This window comes from Saimiri boliviensis, chromosome 8, assembly GCF_048565385.1.
Source record: "Saimiri boliviensis isolate mSaiBol1 chromosome 8, mSaiBol1.pri, whole genome shotgun sequence".
NCBI classification, from domain to species: Eukaryota; Metazoa; Chordata; class Mammalia; order Primates; family Cebidae; genus Saimiri; species Saimiri boliviensis.
Window position 1 is genome coordinate 13580883 of NC_133456.1, and position 19070 is coordinate 13599952.

General features: G+C 48.4%; 1 long non-coding RNA gene across 1 annotated transcript; it reads right to left on the reverse strand.

Annotated features, from left to right (window-relative positions):
- Window positions 1–612: 612 nt before the first annotated feature.
- On the reverse strand, window positions 613–14913 carry LOC141585329 (uncharacterized). The gene is made up of 3 exons (XR_012518723.1): window positions 14676–14913; window positions 3415–3503; window positions 613–2058 (listed from the first exon to the last, which is right to left on the reverse strand). It is a non-coding gene; the product is annotated as an uncharacterized LOC141585329 (long non-coding RNA).
- Window positions 14914–19070: the final 4157 nt, after the last annotated feature.

Here is a 19070-nt window from a genome sequence, read left to right on the forward strand (position 1 = left end):
CGTGCCACCATGTCCAGCTAATTTTTTGTATTTTTAGTAGAGGCAGGGTTTCACCATGTTGACCAGGATGGTCTCGATCTCTTGACCTTGTGATCCACCCGCCTTGGCCTCCCAAAGTGCTGGGATTACAGGCATAAACAGCCGCGCCCGGCCAACACTGAATTTTTATGAGATTAATTACTGGCTGGGTGAAGTGGCTCATGCCTATAATCCCAACACTTTGGGAGGCCGAGGCAGGCAGATCACTTGAAGTCAGGAGTTCAGGACCAGTCTGGCCAACGTGGTGGAACCCCATTTCTACTAAAAAATACAAAAATTAGGCCGGCACAGTGGCTCACGCCTGTAATCCCAGCACTTTGGAAGGCTGAGGTGGGCGGATCACGAGGTCAGGAGATGGAGACCATCCTGGCTAACAAAGAGAAACCCCATCTCTGTTAAAACTACAAAAAAATTAGCCAGGCGTGGTGGCACACACCTGTAGTCCCAGCTACTTGGGAAGCTGAGGCACAGGAGAATCACTTCAACCCTGGAGGCGGACATTGGAATGAGTTGAGATGGTGCCACTGCAATCTAGCCTGGGGAGAGAGTGTGAGACTCTGTCAAAAAAAAAAAAAAAAAAAAAAAAAAGAGGCCAGGAGCAGTGGCTCATGCCTGTAATCCCAGCGCTTTGGGAGGCGGAGGTGGGCGGATCACAAGGTCAAGAGATCAAGACTATCCTGGCCAACGTGGTGAAACCCCATCTCTATAAATAAATAAATAAGAAAAAAAGAAAGACTTAATTTCCTAATTTATGGTAGTAAAGAAGGAACCTTCTTTTGTTAGCGGGCTCGGGAAACAGTAGGAAGACCCGGCTTTCCCTCTCCTTCCTCACCTCATAATGGGAATAGTTGAGAATAAAGGAAGAGATCAGGGTCACTTGATCTATGTTTGATGAGTGAGAGAAACTGTCCCTGCATCTGGGCAGAGGGCATCTCCTGGGAACTCATGTTCTTGGGCATCACATCTCTCCCTTGATTCAGCTGGCCATGCACAGGCATTTTTGTTCTCCTGAGCCCCGGTTCTAGATGGGTTAATGCTGTGATTCAGCTGCAGTCTAGTCTCAGCTCTCCTGAGTTTGGGAGACACCCTGTCTCTCCCCTGCTCCCTGCCCCACGCCTATCCTGCACCTCGAGGGCAAGGGTAGCAGGACCTGTGGAAGCTGAGGCACCTCACCTGCCTGGCATTTGCCAGCACCCAAACAGCTGGGTGTGCAGAAGGAAGAATGAGGAGCCTTGGCAGCTGCCAAGCTATCCAGCAGGGGAAGGAAGGTGGCCAGGTGCAGCCAAAACAGGGTGTGGCGACTGGTCTGGGAGCTCAGAGGCCTGCCCAGACATCTGGCTGGGTCAGGAGGGCCAGGTGTGCCGAGAAGTGTGGGCTGCCCCGAAGCACAGGCTACTGAGTGCCTCGTGAACACAGGATCTGGTGAGCGCCTGAGCGGAGGAGGGGATGGGTGGATGGAAACTTCAGATTCATTATCTGTAAAATGTGGATAAATAGCAGGGTGGTTTGAAAATTAAATGACTTTCTTTTTTTTTTTGAGACGGAGTTTCTCTCGTTACCCAGGCTGGAGTGCAATGGCACAATCTCGACTCACTGCAACTTCCGCCTCCTGGGTTCAGGCAATTCTCCTGCCTCAGCCTCCTGAGTAGCTGGGATTACAGGCACGCGCCACCACGCCCAGCTAATTTTTTGTATTTTTAGTAGAGACAGGGTTTCACCTTGTTGACCAGGATGGTCTCGATCTCTCGACCTCGTGATCCACCCGCCTCGGCCTCCCAAAGTGCTGGGATTACAGGCTTGAGCCACCGTGCCCGGCCTGAAAATTAAATGACTTTCTTATCAGATGTGGCCAGGGCACAAAAATGATTAAAAAAAAAAGAAAATTAAATGACTTAATACATATAGGGTACATAGCATGGTTCTAGTAAGTTCTCAAAAGTCCCAGGTATGATTATGATGAGTCCAGCACATAGGGTAGGGCAGGTTCCACGACTGATTCATCTGTCATCCTCCACATAGCTACAAAAACAAGACAGAATCAGGACAGCAACAAAAGTCATCTCCCTCAAGTCCTCGTGAAACCCTGAGGCAGATACCATTATTGAGCCCATTTTGCAGATGGACAGACAAGTATGGTGAGGCCATCATAATCAGCTAAGGCTGAGGCAAAGGTGGTTCCTCCACCGGGCTTCCTCCCTCTACCCTCTCCCACCACCTACCACCGGGTCTCAGAAGCCTGCTGAGGCAGATGAGGAAACAGGGAACTGAGAGGTCACAGGCAGAGCCAGGAGCAGGTATTCTGCCTCCAAGCGGTCTCCGCAGGCGGCCTCCACCAGACCCTGCCCTCATTCCTGAGCCCACTTCCCTCTCTACCCCTCCACTTCTCCCTCCCTTGCTATCGGTCATCTCGGCCTCTTTCCCTCCAGGAAGTCTTCCCTCAGCAGCCTGCCTGTCAGGGGAGTGCTCTATGGTGAACTCTCACCCTGGGCATCTATGGAAGTGAGTAAATGGAGCCCCTTCCTTCTCCACATGACTTTGGTGAACCACAAACAGTCTGGGAGAGATACTCCCCAAAGGTGTTGGCCAAAGCCAAGAGACAACTAAAACAACTATTGATATCTACAGAAAACTTCATCCAACAGCTTTTTTTTTCATATGGGGTGTCACATTGTTGCCCAGGCTGGCGAGTAGTGGCATGATCTTGGCTCACTGCAGCCTTGACCTCCCCAAACTCAGGTGATCATCCCACCTCAGCCTCCCAAAGTGCTGGCCAGGAGATTGCTTGAGCTCAGGAGTTTGAGACCAGCCCGGGTAATATGGCGCAAACCCATTTCTACAAACAGTACAAAACATTAGCCAGGCATTATGTCTCATGCCCCTGTAGCCCCAGCTACCAGGGAGGCTGAGGTGGGAGGATCACCTGAGTCCGGGAGGTCGAGGCTGCAGTGAGCCAAGATCATGCCACTGCACTATAGCCTGGGTGACAGTGAGAACCTGTCTCAATAGTAATAATAATAATAATAATAATAAATAAATAAAATTGGCCAGGCCCAGTGGCTCACGCCTGTAATCCCAGCATTTTGGGAGGCCGAGGTGGGCAGATCACGAGGTCAAGAGATCAAGACCATCCTGGCCAACATGGAGAACCCCTGTCTCTACGAAAAAACACAAAAATTAGCTGGGTGTGGTGGTGCGTGTCTGTAGTCTCAGCTACTTGGGAGGCTGAGGCAGGAGAATCACTCAAACCCGGGAGGCAAAGGTTGCAGTGAGCCAAGATCTCGACACTGCACTCCAGCCTAGCAACAGAGTGAGAATCTGTCTCAAAATAAATAAATAAATGAACAAACAAACAAATAAAACAAAGCTGCAACTTACTTCTTCCCAAGTGAGGGTATTCTCACCCTCAAAGGAGCTGGTAGGGCGGGCTATGCTGAGGTCCTCTTCCCTGCTCGCAGAGAGCTCGTCTGCGAAAAGATCATAGCTCTGAGTCCCCATCTGTGAAATACACACTTTATTGTGATGTACAGCAAATGCTTGTAAAGCTCTAGACACAGAGTTGTTGCTCCATACACGGCTTTATTTCTCAGCACAAATGCTCATTTCCTTTCCAAATGCAAAGCTTCTCAACCTCTGAAGCAGTCTGGATTGTCTGAAGGTCACGGCAAGGTCTCATGTTCCGTTTTGCCCACTGGCCTTTCCTGCCTGACTTCCTGACTCCCTATTCGTCCTCCAGTCCAGCCAAACTTCTCAGCACTCCTCAACAATTTGCCTGTTCACAGCTGTGTGTCCCTGAACACGCTGTGCCCTCTGGTGAAACACCTTTCCCTCCCCTTCTTTGCACAACAAACTCCTGCCAATCTTTTTCTCTCAGTTCAATCCTTCTCCTCGAAAGCTTCTTCAGACCCCCCTGGACAGTGCTAATCATTCCTTCCTCTGCTCTCTCGGAGGCTTGTCCACATTATTATTATTATTATCTATTTTTTATTTTATTTTATTTTTGTTGTTGTTGTTGTTGTTGTTTTTGAGACAGAGTCTCATTCTGTCGCCAGGCACCAGGCTGGAGTGCAGTAGCGCGATCTCAGCTCACTGCAACCTCCGCCTCCTGGGTTCAGGCAATTCTCCTGCCTCAGCCTTCTGAGTAGCTGGGATTACAGGCACGCGCCACCAAGCCCAGCTAATTTTTGTATTTTCAGTAGAGACGGGGTTTCACCATGTTGGCCAGGATGGTCTGGATCTCTTGACCTCTTGATCCACCTACCTCGGCCTCCCAAAGTGCTGGGATTACAGGCTTGAGCCACCACATCCAGCCTATTTTTTATTTTTTGAGACAGACTCTCACTCTGACTCCCAGGCTGGAGTACAGTAGCGTGATCTCAACTCACTGCAACCTCTGCCTCCCAGGTTCAAGCGATTCTCCTGCCTCAGCCTCCCAAGTAGCTGGAACTACAGGCGCCTGCCACCATGGCCAGCTACTTTTTTTATTTTTAGTAGAGACAGGGTTTCACCATGTTAGCCAGGATGGTCTCCATCTCCTGACCTCGTGATCCACTCGCCTCTACCTCCCACAGTTCTGGGATTATAGGAGTGAGCCACCACGCCCGACCTATTATTATTATTTTGAGACAGAGTTTCACTCATATTGCCCAGGCCAGAGTACAATGGTGCCATATTGGCTCACCACAACCTCTGCCTTCCAGGTTCAACAGATTCTCCTGCTCAGCCTCCTGAGTAGCTGGGATTACAGTCGTGCGCCACCACACCCAGCTCATTTTTTGTATTTTTAGAGATGGGGTTTCTCCATGTTGGTCAGGCTGGTCTCCACCTCCCAACCTCAGGTGATCTGCCTGCCTCAGCCTCCCAAAGGGCTGGGATTACAGGCATGAGCACTCCTAGCCAATTATTATTTTTTAACTTTTAAATTTTAACTTAAAAAAAAAGGTGATCTTGCTGTGCTACCCAGGCAGATCTTGAACTTCTCGCCTCAAGCAATTCTCCCACCTCAGCTCCAATGAGTTGAGATTATAGGTGTGAACCACCATGCCTGGCCTATATGATTATTTTATACTGTATTTTAATCCATAACTTCTCTTATTTCTTTTTCCTTTTTCTTTTTTTTTTTTTTTTTTTTGAGACTGAGTTTCACTCTTGTTACCCAGGCTGGAGTGCAATGGTGCGATCTCGGCTCACTGCAACCTCCGCCTCCCGGGTTCAGGCAATTCTCCTGCCTCAGCCTCCTGAGTAGCTGAGATTACAGGCACGCGCCACCATGCCCAGCTAATTTTTTGTATTTTTAGTAGAGATGGGGTTTCACCATGTTGACCAGGATGGTCTCGATCTCTTGACCTCGTGATCCGCCCGCCTCAGCCTCCCAAAGTGCTGGGATTACAGGCTTGAGCCACCACGCCCGGCCTTTATTTCTTTTTTCTATGTCTCTGACTCTTTCTGTTCTCTGTCGAGTTCACCTTAGAGAAACTGAGTTTGGCAGAGGAGTTATGCATTTGTCGGGGTGTCACAATTCAGCTGGGCCGTTTGTTGGAAGCCTCAACATAATGTTTGATGACCCCTCTTCAAGTTGGTGGCCAGGAAGGAGCCACATTATGCCTCTAAGTATTGAGGCTCCCACTGCACCCATGCGTAGCTGGCTCCCAGTGAATCCTGCCCACACACCTGGATGGGGCATGGCCCAGAGGCTGCATGTCTCCATGCCTGTGCAGGGCAAGGCTATCTGGCCAGGGCCAGCTCAAAGGCCTTCTTGGCTGAGAATCTCTCTGAGCAACTTTGGCTGTCAAAAGTCTTGAACCTGGCTCTAAGCCTCCACAGGGATGTTCAGACCCTGCTGGGAAGATTCCTTAATCTAGCTTTTAATTAGAGCTAAGTGTGTATAGATCTCCTCACCCACCCAGATTCAGGCCAGGACACAGCCTGGCATTCTCTTTGGCCTTGCAGAGGCTTTGAACACTCTTTTTAGCAGGAGACTCTCCCACTCTGAGTCCCGTCTCCCCAAGACAGAAGCCAGACCTCTGCTCTCCCAGCCTCTGTATACCTGGGGTAGCAGCTGTGCCCTGATCCCTGCACCGTTGTTGGAGCTAAGAACCCAGATGGACATTGGCATCAGTCAGTTGCTATACCTGCTTCTGGGCAGGGTCCTAGAACATGGAGATGAGTCAGAACTGCCTCTGCCTCCCAGGAGCCCGCAAGGAAAGGTGGCAGTCATGAAAACAAGTACTTCTTACAGGGCATCGAGGAAAAGGCTACAATGAGGGGAGGTGTCCAGTGTTCAGGAAATATCAGTTGTGGAGACTTGCAGGGAGGGGCCCCATCTTACTCATTTGCTAATTACCCCGTCTGTCTGGCAATGAGGTGTTCTATAAAATGAACTGAATTTAACATCAGGAGACTTGAATTTGAGTCTGGTTGTGCAATTTTTTAGTTGGTACCTTGGGTGAATCACCACATTCCCAAAGCCTCTGTTTTGTTTTGTTTTTTAATATTTTTTTCTCTTTTTAGAGATGGGGTCTGATTCTATCACCCAGGCTGGGGAGCAGAGCCCCATAGCTCACTGAAGTGTGAACCTATAGTCTCTCCTATGCTGGGGACTACAGGTGCACATCACCATGCTCAGCCAACTAAAAAAATATATATATTTATAATATATATATTTATAGTATATATTTATAATATGTATATATATTTATATACATATATTTATAATATGTATATAAATATATATTATGTATGTATATATTTATAATATATATATTATATATATATTTCTTTAAAGAGACGGGGTTTCACCATGTTGGCCAGGATGGTCTTGATCTCTTGACCTCATGATCTGCCTGCCTTGGCCTCCCAAAGTTTTGGGATTACAGGTGTGAGCCACTGCACCTGGCCTACAATATATATATTTTTTATCAGTTTTTCTTTTTTTTCTTTTTTTGAGATGGAGTTTCGCTCTTGTTATCCAGGCTGGAGTGCAATGACGCAATCTCAGCTCACCACAACCTTTGCCTCCTGGGTTCAAGCAATTCTCCTCCCTTAGCCTCCCGAGTAGCTGGGACTACAGGCATGCGCCACCATGCCCAGCTAATTTTTGTATTTTTAGTAGAGACGCGGTTTCACCATGTTGACCAGGATGGTCTCGATCTCTTGACCTCGTGATCCACCCACCTCGGCCTCCCAAAGTGCTGGGATTATAGGCTTGAGCCACTGTGCCCGGCCTTTTTATCAGTTTTTCTATGGTGAACTCTAGATCTAGAGAACAGAGAGAGGCAGAGACGTAGAAAAAAAAAAATAAGAGAAGTTATGGATTAAAATACAGAATAAGATAATCATGCCGGGTGCGGTGGCTCAAGCCTGTAATCCCAGCACTTTGGGAGGCCGAGGCGGGTGGATCACGAGGTCAAGAGATGGAGACCATCCTGGTCAACAAGGTGAAACCCCGTCTCTACTAAAAACAGAAAAATTAGCTGGGCATGGTGGCACGTGCCTATAGTCCCAGTTACTCAGGAGGCTGAGGCAGGAGAATTGCTTGAACCCAGGAGGCGGAGGTTGCAGTGAGCCGAGATCGCGCCATTGCACTCCATCCTGGGTAACAAGAGCGAAACACTGTCTCAAAAAAAAAAAAAAGATAAAAGATAATCATACAGGCCGGGTGTGGTGGTTCACATCTGTAATCTCAACTCACTGAGGGACCAAGGTGGGAGGATTGCTTGAGACCAAAAAATATATTTTTTATTGTATTTATTTTATTATTATTATTATTATTATTATTATTATTATTATTATTTTTGTAGAGACAAGTTTTCTCCACGTTGGCCAGGCTGGTCTCGAACTCCTGACCTCAGGTGATCTGCCCGCCTCAGTCTCCCAAAGTGCTGGGATTATAGGCGTGAGCCATTATGCCCAGCCAAATTTTTTACTTTTATTTATTTATTTATTTATTTATTTGAGACAGAGTTTCGCTCTTGTTACCCAGGCTGGAGTGCAATGGCGCGATCTCGGCTCACCGCAACTTTCGCCTCCTGGGTTCAGGCAATTCTCCTGCCTCAGCCTCCTGAGTAGCTGGGATTACAGGCACGAACCACCATGCCCAACTAATTTTTTGTATTTTTAGTAGAGACGAGGTTTCACCATGTTGACCAGGATGGTCTCGATCTCTCAACCTCGTGATCCACCCGCCTCGGCCTCCCAAAGTGCTGGGATTAGAGGCTTGAGCCACCGCGCCCAGCCTACTTTTATTTTTTTCTAGTGCATTTCACAGATTGTGGTACACTGTTGGCACTTGACGTTTCTGTTGAATGAAAAAAATCAATGGATAAAGGAATGAATAGTAGACAATCAGGAAATGTTTTATGAAAAATAAAACATGAGCAGGGCATGGTGGCTCATGCCTGTGATCGCAGCATTTTGGGAGGCCAAGGTGGGTGAATCACCTGAGGTCAGAAGTTCGAGACCAGCCTAGCCAACATGGTGAAACCTCGTCTCTACTAAAAACACAAAAATTAACCCGGTATGGTAGCATGCACCTGTAGTCACAGCTACTCAGGAGGCTGAGGCAGAAGAATCGCTTGAACCCAGGAGATGAAGGTTGCAGTGAGCCGAGATCACGCCACTGCACTCCAGCCTGGGATACAGAGCCAGACTCTGTGATGAAGGAAGGAAGGGAGGAAGGAAGAAAGAAGGAAGGAATGAAAAAAGGAAGGTTGGTTGGTTAAGAAAAAGAGCCTGAGGTCCCTACTGCCCCAAGTTTACCAGGAACATGACCCAGATCTTTGGGTTCTGAAGCCAGAACCTCTTCCACCAAATGACATGGGCTATGATTTGAGCCCAGAAACTGCCTGGACATGAGAGAGGGTCATTGAAACTGGAGAGAACTGACCCCTGGCTTGGAGCAAAGGGTCATGGCAGCCTTGCTCTATGGACTCTTTCAGGCCCTTGCAAGGGACAATGTATGTAGAGAGAATACAGCTTTGATGGCCTTGCCATGTGGCAGATGAAAGGGCTCAGAAGTGAAATAGGAACAATACTTTCCCAGACAGCAGCTAGGATGTACCTGAGATAGGAGAAGCAGAGTCTAGGTGTTTTAGACACGAATTCTACCAAGCCAGGGGAGCCAAACGGCAGCAAAGAATCGGGGGGTTTGTGGTAGAAGGCCAGTGTTGGGTCCTGAGTTTGCTACAGACCTAGTTGTACATACAGAGAGGACACTAGTTTCGGACCAGACAGTGCCTCCTCCATGAGGACATCCCAGGCCTACTGATGCTCAGGATTGTTGAAAAGCCCCAGGATTTTCAAGAGATCTGGGTCAATCCTGTTTTCATTCTCTTCCCTACTGGCTGCTTTGAGAAGTTTAATTTAACTCAAGGCAAAATCCTCTAATCGCCTGCTCTAAATCAAGGCACAACATTTGGGGTAATGTAGGGGAGGGAGATGACAAGGGGTGAGGTGAGGCTATGGGATGGCAGGGCCCGGAAGAAGTCTGGGTTTGATCTCAACTGGTGAGCTGCTGGTGGGAGGCTGGGGGCTCCTGTTATTCTTTTGGAATTGATCTCATCTCATACCTGCAACAGTGTGGGCTGCAGACACTGAAGAGTGGGAAGGGGTGGGTTGGTAAATTAGGATTTACTTTTTTTTTTTTTTTTTTTTTTGAGAAGGAGTCTTGCTCTGTCACCAGGCTGAAATGCATTGGCACAATCTCGGCTCACTGCAACCTCTGCCTCCCGGGTTCAAGCGATTTTCTTGCCTCAGGCTCCCTAGTAGCTGGGACCACAGATGCATGCCACCACACCTGGCTAATTTTTGTATTTTTAGTAGAGACGGGTTTCAACATCTTGACTAGGCTGGTCTTGAACTCCTGACCTCAAGCAATCTGCCTGCCTTGGCCTCCTAAAGTGCTGGGATTACAGGTGTGAGCCACTGTGCCTGGCCAGGATTTACTCTTAAAAATAGCATTTGGGGCCGGGCGCGGTGGCTCAAGCCTGTAATCCCAGCACTTTGGGAGGCCGAGGTGGGTGGATCACAAGGTCGAGAGATCGAGACCAACCTGGTCAACCTGGTGAAACCCCGTCTCTACTAAAAATACAAAAAATTAGCTGGGCATGGTGGTGCATGCCTATAATCCCAGCTGCTGAGGAGGCTGAGGCAGGAGAATTGCCTGAACCCAGGAGGCGGAGGTTGCGGTGAGCCGAGATCGTGCCATTGCACTCCAGCCTGGGTAACAAGAGCAAAACTCTGTCTCAAAAAAAAATTTAAAAAATAGCATTTGGGGCTGGGTGTGGTGGCTCATGCCTATAATCCCAGCACTTTGGGAGGCCGAGGCGGGTGGATCACGAGGTCAAGAGATCGAGACCATCCTGGTCTACATGGTGAAACCCCGTCTCTACTAAAAATATGAAAAAATTAGCTTGGCATGGTGGTGTGCGCCTATAGTCCCAGCTACTTGGGAGGCTGAGGCAGAAGAATTGTTGAACCCAGGAGACAGAGGTTGCAGTGAGCCGAGATTGAGCCATTGCACTCCAGCCTGGGTATCAAGCAAAACTCCGTCTAAAAAAAAAAAAAAAAAAAAAAAAAAAATAGCATTCGGTGATTGAGAGGGGTGTGTAAGAAAAAAAAGAAAAAAAAATAGCATTTAGGTCGGGCCCTGTGGCTTATGTCTGTATTCCCAGCACTTTGGGAGGCCAAGGCAGGCAGATCACCTGGGGTGATTGAGACCAGCCTGGTCAACACAGTGAAACCCTGCGTCTACCAAAAGGACAAAAAAATTAGCCGGATTTGGTGGCGCATGCCTGTAATCCCAGTTACTCGGGAGGCTGAGGCAGGAGAAGTGCCTGAACCCAGGAGGCAGAGGTTACAGTGAGCCGAGATTGAGCCATTGCACTCCGGCCTGGGCAACAAGAGCAAAACTTGGTATCTTAAAAAAATGCGGCCGGGCGCGGTCGCTCACACCTGTAATCCTAGCACTTTGGGAGGCCAAGGTGGGTGGATCACCTGAGATCAAGAGTTCAAGACCAAGGCCGGGCGCAGTGGCTCAAGCCTGTAATCCCAGCACTTTGGGAGGCTGAGGCGGGTGGATCACGAGATCAAGAGATCGAGACCATCCTGATCAACATGGTGAAACCCCGTCTCTACTAAAAAATACAAAAAAATAGCTGGGTATGGTGGCGCGTGCCTGTAATCCCAGCTACTCAGGAGGCTGAGGCAGGAGAATTGCCTGAACCCAGGAGGTGGAGGTTGCGGTGAGCCGAGATCACACCATTGCACTCCAGCCTGGGTAACAAGAGCGAAACTCCATCTCAAAAAAAAAAAAGAAAAAAAAAAAAAAAAAAAAAGAGTTCAAGACCAGCCTGGCCATCATGGTGAAACCCCATCTTTAAAAAAAAAAAAAAAAAAAAATGTATTTAAAGTCCAGGTGCGGTGGCTCACTTGAGGTCAGAAGTTGAAGACCAGCTTGGACAAGATGGTGAAACCCTCGTTTCTACTAAAAATACATCTATGGTCGCAGCTACTTGGGAGGCTGAGGCAGGAGAATTGCTTGAACCTGGAGGTGGAGGTTGCAATGAGCTGAGATCACACCACTGGACTCCAGCCTGGGCAACAAGGGTGAGATTCCATCTCAAAAAATAATAATAATAATAGGCCAGGCACGATGGCTCAGGCCTGTAATCCTAGCACTTTGGGAGGTGGAAGTGGGTAGATTGCCTGAGCTCAATAGTTCCTGACCAGCCTGGGAAACATGGTAAAACCCCATCTTGACTAAAATACAAAAAATCAGCTGGGTATGGCATCATGCACTTGTAATCCCAGCTACTCGAGAGGCTGAGACAGGAGACCTGCTTGAACCCAGGAGGTGGAGGTTGCAGTGAGCTGAAATTGTGCCACTGCACTCTAGCGCAACAGAGCAAGACTCTATCTCAATAAATAAATAAATAAATAAATAAAAGATAAAAAACAATGCCCACACAAAAACTTGTATATGAATGGTCATAGCAGCTTTACTCAGAAAACTAGAAACAGGCTGGGTTCAGTGGCTTACACCTATAATCCCAGCACTTTGGGAGGCTGAAGTGGGCAGATCACTTGAGACCAGGAGTTTGAAACCAGCCTGAGCAACATGAAGAAACCCTGTCTCTACTAAAAATACAAAAAATAGGCTGGGCTTGGTGGCTCACACCTGTAAATCCCAGCACTTTGGGAGGCCGAGGCAGGCAGATCACAAGGTCAAGAGATGGAGACCATCCTGGCCAACATGGCGAAACCCTGTTTCTACTAAAATACAAAAATTAGCTGGGCATGGTGGTGTGCACCTGTAGTCCCAGCTATTTCAAGAGGCTGAGGCAGGAGAATTGCTTGAACCCAGGAGGCGGAGGTTGCAATGAGCCAAGATCATGCCATTGCACTCCAGCCTGGCACCTGGTGACAGAGTGAGACTCTGTCTCAAAAAAAAATAATAATAATAATTAACTGGGCATGTGGCATGTGCCTGTAGTCCCAGCTACTTGGAGGCAGAGGCAGAAGGATCACTTGAGCCTGGGAGGCAGAGGCTGCAGTGAGCTGAGATCACACCACTGCACTCCAGGCTGAGTGACAAAGAGACTCTGTCTCAAAAACAAACAAACAAGAAACTGGAAAAACAACCTGGAAACAACTCAAATGTCTGTCACTGGTGAGTGAATAAACTGTGGTACATCCATGGAATGGAATGGAATGCTACTCAGCCGTGGAAAGGACTGAGCTACTGATGACATGCTGATACTGATACATGGATGAACCTCTCTGAAAAATGTCAGATGCAACAGCCCACACCTTGTATGAGTCTGTGTATGTGACATTCCTAGAAAGGGCAAAACAGAGCCAGAATGCAGAATATGGGTTTCCTGGAGCTTGGAGAGGACACGAGAGTTGACTGCAAGATGGGCCAGAGGGAAGTTTTTTTGGATAATGAGAATGTTCTTTTTTTCTCTCTTTCTTTCTTTTTTTCTTTCTTTTTGAGACAACCTTGCTCTGTCGCTCAGGCTGGAGTCCAGTGGCACCATCTCAGCTCACTGCAACCTCTGCCTCCTGGGTTCAAGCGACTCTCCTGCCTCAGCCTCCAGAGTAGGTGGAACTACAGGTGCACACCACCACACCCAGCTAATTTCTTGTATTTTTAGTAGAGATGGGGTTTTACCATGTTAGCCAGGATGGTCTTGATCTCCTGACCACGTGATCAGCCCACTTTGGCCTCCCGAAGTGCTGGGATTTCAGGTGTGAGCCATCGCACCCAGCCGGGAATGTTCTAAAACTGGATTTTGGTGATGCTTACATAACTCTGTAAACTAAAACTCATTAAACTGTACATTGAAAATGGGTGAATTGTATGGTATGTAAATTATATATTAGTAAAGCTGTTAAAAAAAAAAAAAACTACCTGGGGCTGGCGCACCTCTACTAAAAATACAAAAAAAAAAAAAAAAAATTAGCCAGGTGTGGTGGTGCATACCTGTAATGACAGCTACTTGGGATGCTGAGGTGGGAGAATCTCTTGAACCCAGGAGGGGGAAGCTGCAGTGAGCTGAGATCACACCACTGGACTCCAGCCTGGGTGCCAGAACAAGACTGCCTCAAACAAGCAAACAAAAGCAAACAAAAGACTGACGTGAAGTCCTTCACATTTGCGAAGTCTGTCACAGCTCTACCGTGAGCCCAGGGTGCGAGTAGAGGGCGCATGTGACAGCCCCCCACTTCCTCCTCATACGGGAGACAAGGGCCATGAGAACTTTCTCTGTTGCAATGGTTCTGAAAGTGTGCTCCTAGAGCAGCTGCCACCACAGTCCCACGAGCCTGTTAGAAAGGCAGACCTCAGGATCTGAATCGGAGGCTCTGGTGGTGGGCCCAGCGATCTGGGCTTTAACAGCCCTCCCGTGGTTCTTAAGTCTGAGAATCCTGGAGTAATGGAAACCGGAGGGAGAGCAGAAAGGTCATATCAGGTCACCTATTATGCATAGCCACCTGACATGCCCCGAATCAAATCACCTTCACAGAAACCCTGTGAGTCCATATTATAGGCCCCATTTGTTTTTGTTTTTTGGGTTTTTTTTTTTTGAGATGGAGTTTGCTTCTTGCTGCTCAGGCTGGAGTGCAAAGGCGTGATCTCCCTTCACAGCAACCTCTGCCCGCCTCCTGGGTTCAAGTGATTCTCCTGCCTCAGCCTCCTGAGTTGCTGGGATTACAGGCATGCGCTATCATGCCCAGCTAATTTTGTATTTTTAGTATAGACAGGCTTTCTCCATCTTGGTCAGGCTGGTCTTGAACTCCCAGCCTCAGATGATCCACCTGCCTCGGCCTCCCAAAGTGCTGAGATTACAGACGTGAGCCACCACACCTGGCCTATAGGCCTCATTTTGTAGACAAGGAAACTAAGGTTCCAAGAGACTGGGAAACTTGCCAGTTCCTAAGGCGGCAGAGCTGGGATCAAACCCCCACATTTCTGACTCAAAACCTAACCCCTCCACTATCCCAAAGGGTCTTGTGAACGTGAGCAAGTGACATTCGAAGTGCCTGGAAGTTCAGGGAGGGGACAGGAGAATGAGAATAAATACAGCTCCCTCAGGTTCTATCTTGGAACAAAGTGTGGGTATGAAGAAAGAAACACTCACCGTGGCCCAGTGTTTTCCTCAAGGCTGAGGCAGCGGCCCTCGTTGAAGGCTATATTGTTTACTCCAGCGGGGTGAGGGGGCGGGGGAATTAGAACTAGCTGCTTGGACAGAAGCCCAGAAGGTCCCAGCTCAGTTCTTTGGGAGCCTGGAATGTGAAGGGTTGGGGACACAGCACAGAGCTCAGGGATCCTGGCCAGAGAGCATAAGCGCTGCTGGGGCTCCGGGAGGGCGGGCCTGTGGTTTACACAGGCACAGATGACATCATGTTTGCCTGCCTGCCCCTCCTGCTCCGAGTGATCCTGCCCCGGCTTTGGTCTGGTGCTCAGGGGTGGGCTTCATCCTGGAGCTGCTCAGGAAACTGAGGCCAATCAGCTGGGGCCTCCTTGCGTAAGCTCAGGGCTGCCCGAATCTTGGGCTGCCCAGGTGGGTTCACTTCCTCTCATCATTCAGCACACTGGCTGCTGCTGTCTCTTGGCTTTGTGTGGACTTTCCAGCAGTTCCCATCGCCTGCTTTTCCACCACAGTCATCATTGACTGTCAGACTTGACAGTCTTGGGTTAGAGACAGACTTGGATTAGAGAGACTCTTCCAACCCAACTATTTCGAGGTGCAGAGAGGGGAAGGGACTTACCCTGGGGGAAGGGCAGGGCTAAAACCAGAATCCAGAAGCCCCAGCCAGGGTGCAATTTAATAATAATTTTCCCTATCATTCATGTAGAGTTTCATCCTTGTTACCTTTCTTGACCCTCTCAGTAACCTTGTGGGAATGGAAGGTTTATGACTGTTTTGTTTATAGATGAGCAACTTGAGTTTATAGAGCTTAACCAACTTGCTCAAGATCACCTGTTAGTAGGTGACAAAGCCAGTGCTTACAACCAGATGCCCTTGCCTCAAATGTCTTGCTCAGGCTTCATTCCTGAAGATAGAAAAAACAGCCGGAGTGGCCAGGGGCCCAGGAGAAGCCTCAGATGAATCAGGTTAGGTGCAGCCCCTCAGATTCTATCTTGGTGGAAAGTGTGGGTATTTCTCTTGTTCATTGGCTGAACAAGGTCCTCTCCAATGACTTTCGGGTCTAAATTGGGTGGGCTAGTCCCCAGCTTGAGCAAGTAACCTGAGCAAGAACGGCTTCTGCCTACTGAGAACACAGCTAGGTGATTCTGTGTAACCTGCCTCCCAGGTCCATGTTCGGCCTCCCAGCTCTCTGTTCTGTCCACTATGTTCTTTTTTTTTTTTTTTTTTTTTGAGACGGAGTTTCACTCTTGTTACCCAGGCTGGAGTGCAATGGCTCGATCTCAGCTCACCGCAACCTCCGCCTCCTGGGTTCAGGCAATTCTCCTGCCTCAGCCTCCTGAGTAGCTGGGATTACAGGCACGCGCCACCATGCCCAGCTAATTTTTTTTTTTTTGTATTTTTAGTAGAGACGGGGTTTCACCATGTTGACCAGGATGGTCTCGATCTCTTGACCTCGTGATCCGCCCGCCTCGGCCTCCCAAAGTGCTGGGATTACAGGCGTGAGCCACCGCGCCCGGCCCACTATGTTCTTTTCCATGTTTCTTGGCATGTTGTAGGTGACAAAACCAACAACGTATCATGGCCATCCTATGTCCCCCTCCGATAGAACTAAAATATGATGATGATGATGATGATGATGATGGTGATTGATCCTGATTCCACTTATTAAGGGCACACTGGGTTCTGGTACCGTCATCCATCAGCTGAAGGCCTCACAGCTCATCAATGAAGGAACCAGGACTAGAACCCAGGACAGCATCACTTTGGAGTACATACATCATATTTCTTTCTTTTTTTTTTTTTGAGACGGAATCTCGCTTTGTCACCCAGGCTGGAGTATAGTGATACGATCTGGGCTCACTGCTACCTCCTCCTGGTTTCAAGCAATTTTCTTGCCTCAGCCTCCCAAGTAGCTGGGATTACAGGCATCTGCCACCATGCCTGTACTAAAAATACATTTTTGGATTTTTAGTAGAGATGGGGTTTCACTACTAACCCCTGGTTGGCCAGGATGGTCTCGAACTCCTGACCTCAGGTGATCCACCTGCCTCAGCCTCCCAAAGTGCTGGGATTACATGCATGAGCCACTACACCAGGCCCATAATATGCTTCTGTCTCCTGTTTCTAAGGAAGGTCACTGAGCACGCTCGTGGGTCTTGGGTACAGGCAAGTATATAACCTGGCTGCTACATAGTGCCTTGTGGCATCTCAGCCAAGTTCTCCGAGTCAGGAACTTCCATATATAAATCAGTTATAGGCTGGGCATAGTGGCTCATGCCCGTAATCCAAGCACTTTGGAGGCCAAAGCAGGGGGATCACCTGAGGTTGGGAGTTCAAGACCAGCCTGACCAACATGGTGAAACCCTTTCTTTAAAAAATAATAATAAAATAATAAATAAATAAATCAGTTAAACACACCTCTGGGCAGGGTTTTTCTCACCTATATGCCCCAGAGAGACAAATCAGACTGCACACCCCTCTGCCTGGGACTCCCCACTGACATCAATGCTGATGTCTGGGCAGGTTCTGGGATGGTGATGCATGCCAGGAGAAAGGCTTGCCACCAGGGGTGGCTTTCACCCAGAATTACTTGAGCCGGGGAGGGGGAGGTTGCAGTGGGCTGAGATAGCACCACTGCACTCCAGCCTTGGCGACAAATTGAAATTCAGTCTCAAAAAAAAAAAAAAAACAAAACACATACACACAAACAAAATATAAAAATGAATGTAATGCTGTCCAGGCTGGGGGAGTAAGGAGAGTGCATTTCACTGGGAGAAGAATAGGAAAGATATAAGCTTCAGCTTCTTGACTCCATGTCTTTAAGAGAGACTGGAAGGCCCTCATCTGCCTGGTTTCACCACCAGCAACAATTTGCCCCCAGGTGAAATACCAGGATGTTCTCAGTGAATGAAGGAGGAGTCTGGGAACTCCTACTGTTCCCCAGTAAATAGCAAATGCCACCTCTTTCTCTCTTGCTGTCCCAGGCCCCCTTGCCCTCGCCTCCCCATCTGTACACCAGCACCCCTGGACAGGCTCCCCCTTGGCAGGAGTGTGTTTTACTCTGCTCTGTCAGCTTCTCAGGGCCTCTGTGGGGTCTAGCAGTGGGGATCACGGTGTGTGTGTGTGTATATATATATCTAATTTTATTATTTTATTTTTTGAGACAGTCTCGCTCTGTCGCTCAGACTGAGCGCAGTGGCACGATCACAGCTCACTGCAGCCTCAAACTTCTGTCTCAGGCGATCCTCTTGCTTCAGCCTCCCACATAGCTGGGACCACAGGCGCATGCCACCATGCCCAGTAAATTTTTGTATTTTTTTTGTAGAGACAGGGTTTCATCATGATGCCCAGGCTTGTCTCAAATTCCTGGGATCAAGCGATCCTCCCTCCTTGTCCTCCCAAAGTGTTGGGATTACAAGTGTGAGCCACTTAGCATTTTAAAAAGTCAGTGCTGGGGCTGGACATGGTGGCTCACAGCTGTAATCTCAGTATTTTGGGAGGCCGAGGCAGGCGGATCACCTGAGGTCAGGAGTTCAAGAGCAGCCTGGCCAATATGATGTAACTCTGTCTCTACTAAAAATAAAAAAAATGAGGCTGGGTGTGGTGGCTCACGCCTGTAATCCCAGCACTTTAGGAGGCTGAGGCGGGCAGATCACGAGGTCAGGAGATCGAGACCATCCTGTCTAACATGGTGAAATCCCCATCTCTACTAAAAATAAAAAAAATTAGCCAGGTGTGGTGGCGCATGCCCATAATCCCAGCTACTTGGGAGGCTAAGGCAGGAGAATCACTTGAACCCAGGAGGTGGAGGTTGCAGTGAGCCAAGATCGCACCACTGCACTCCAGCCTGGGCGACAGAGTGAGACTCATCTCAAAACCAAATCAAAACAAAACAAAAATGCAAAATTAGCTGGTCATGGTGCCACCCGCCTATAGTCCCAGCTACTTGGGAGGGTGAGTCATGTTAATCACTTGAACCTGGGAGGCGGAGGCTACAGTAGCCGAGATCACACCATTGCACTCCGGCCTGGGCAGCAAGAGCAATACTCCATCTCAAAAAAGAAAGAAAAGGAAAGAAAAAGAAATAGACAAATCTTAAGGGTACTGTCAAAGAAAAGAGTCAAACTCTGTGAAATATTTGAAAATATTTGAAGAGATTAATTCTGAGCCAAATATGAGTGACCATGGCCCATGACAGAACCCCAGGAGATCCTGAAAAAATGTGCCCAAGGTGGTCAGGTCACAGACTGTTTTATACATCTTGGGGAGACATCAATCAATATATGTAAGATGTACATTGGTTTGGTGCGGAAAGGCAGGGCATCTTCAAGTGGAGGTTGTTTCCAAGTCCCAGGTCATAAATGGACTTCAAAGATTCTCTGA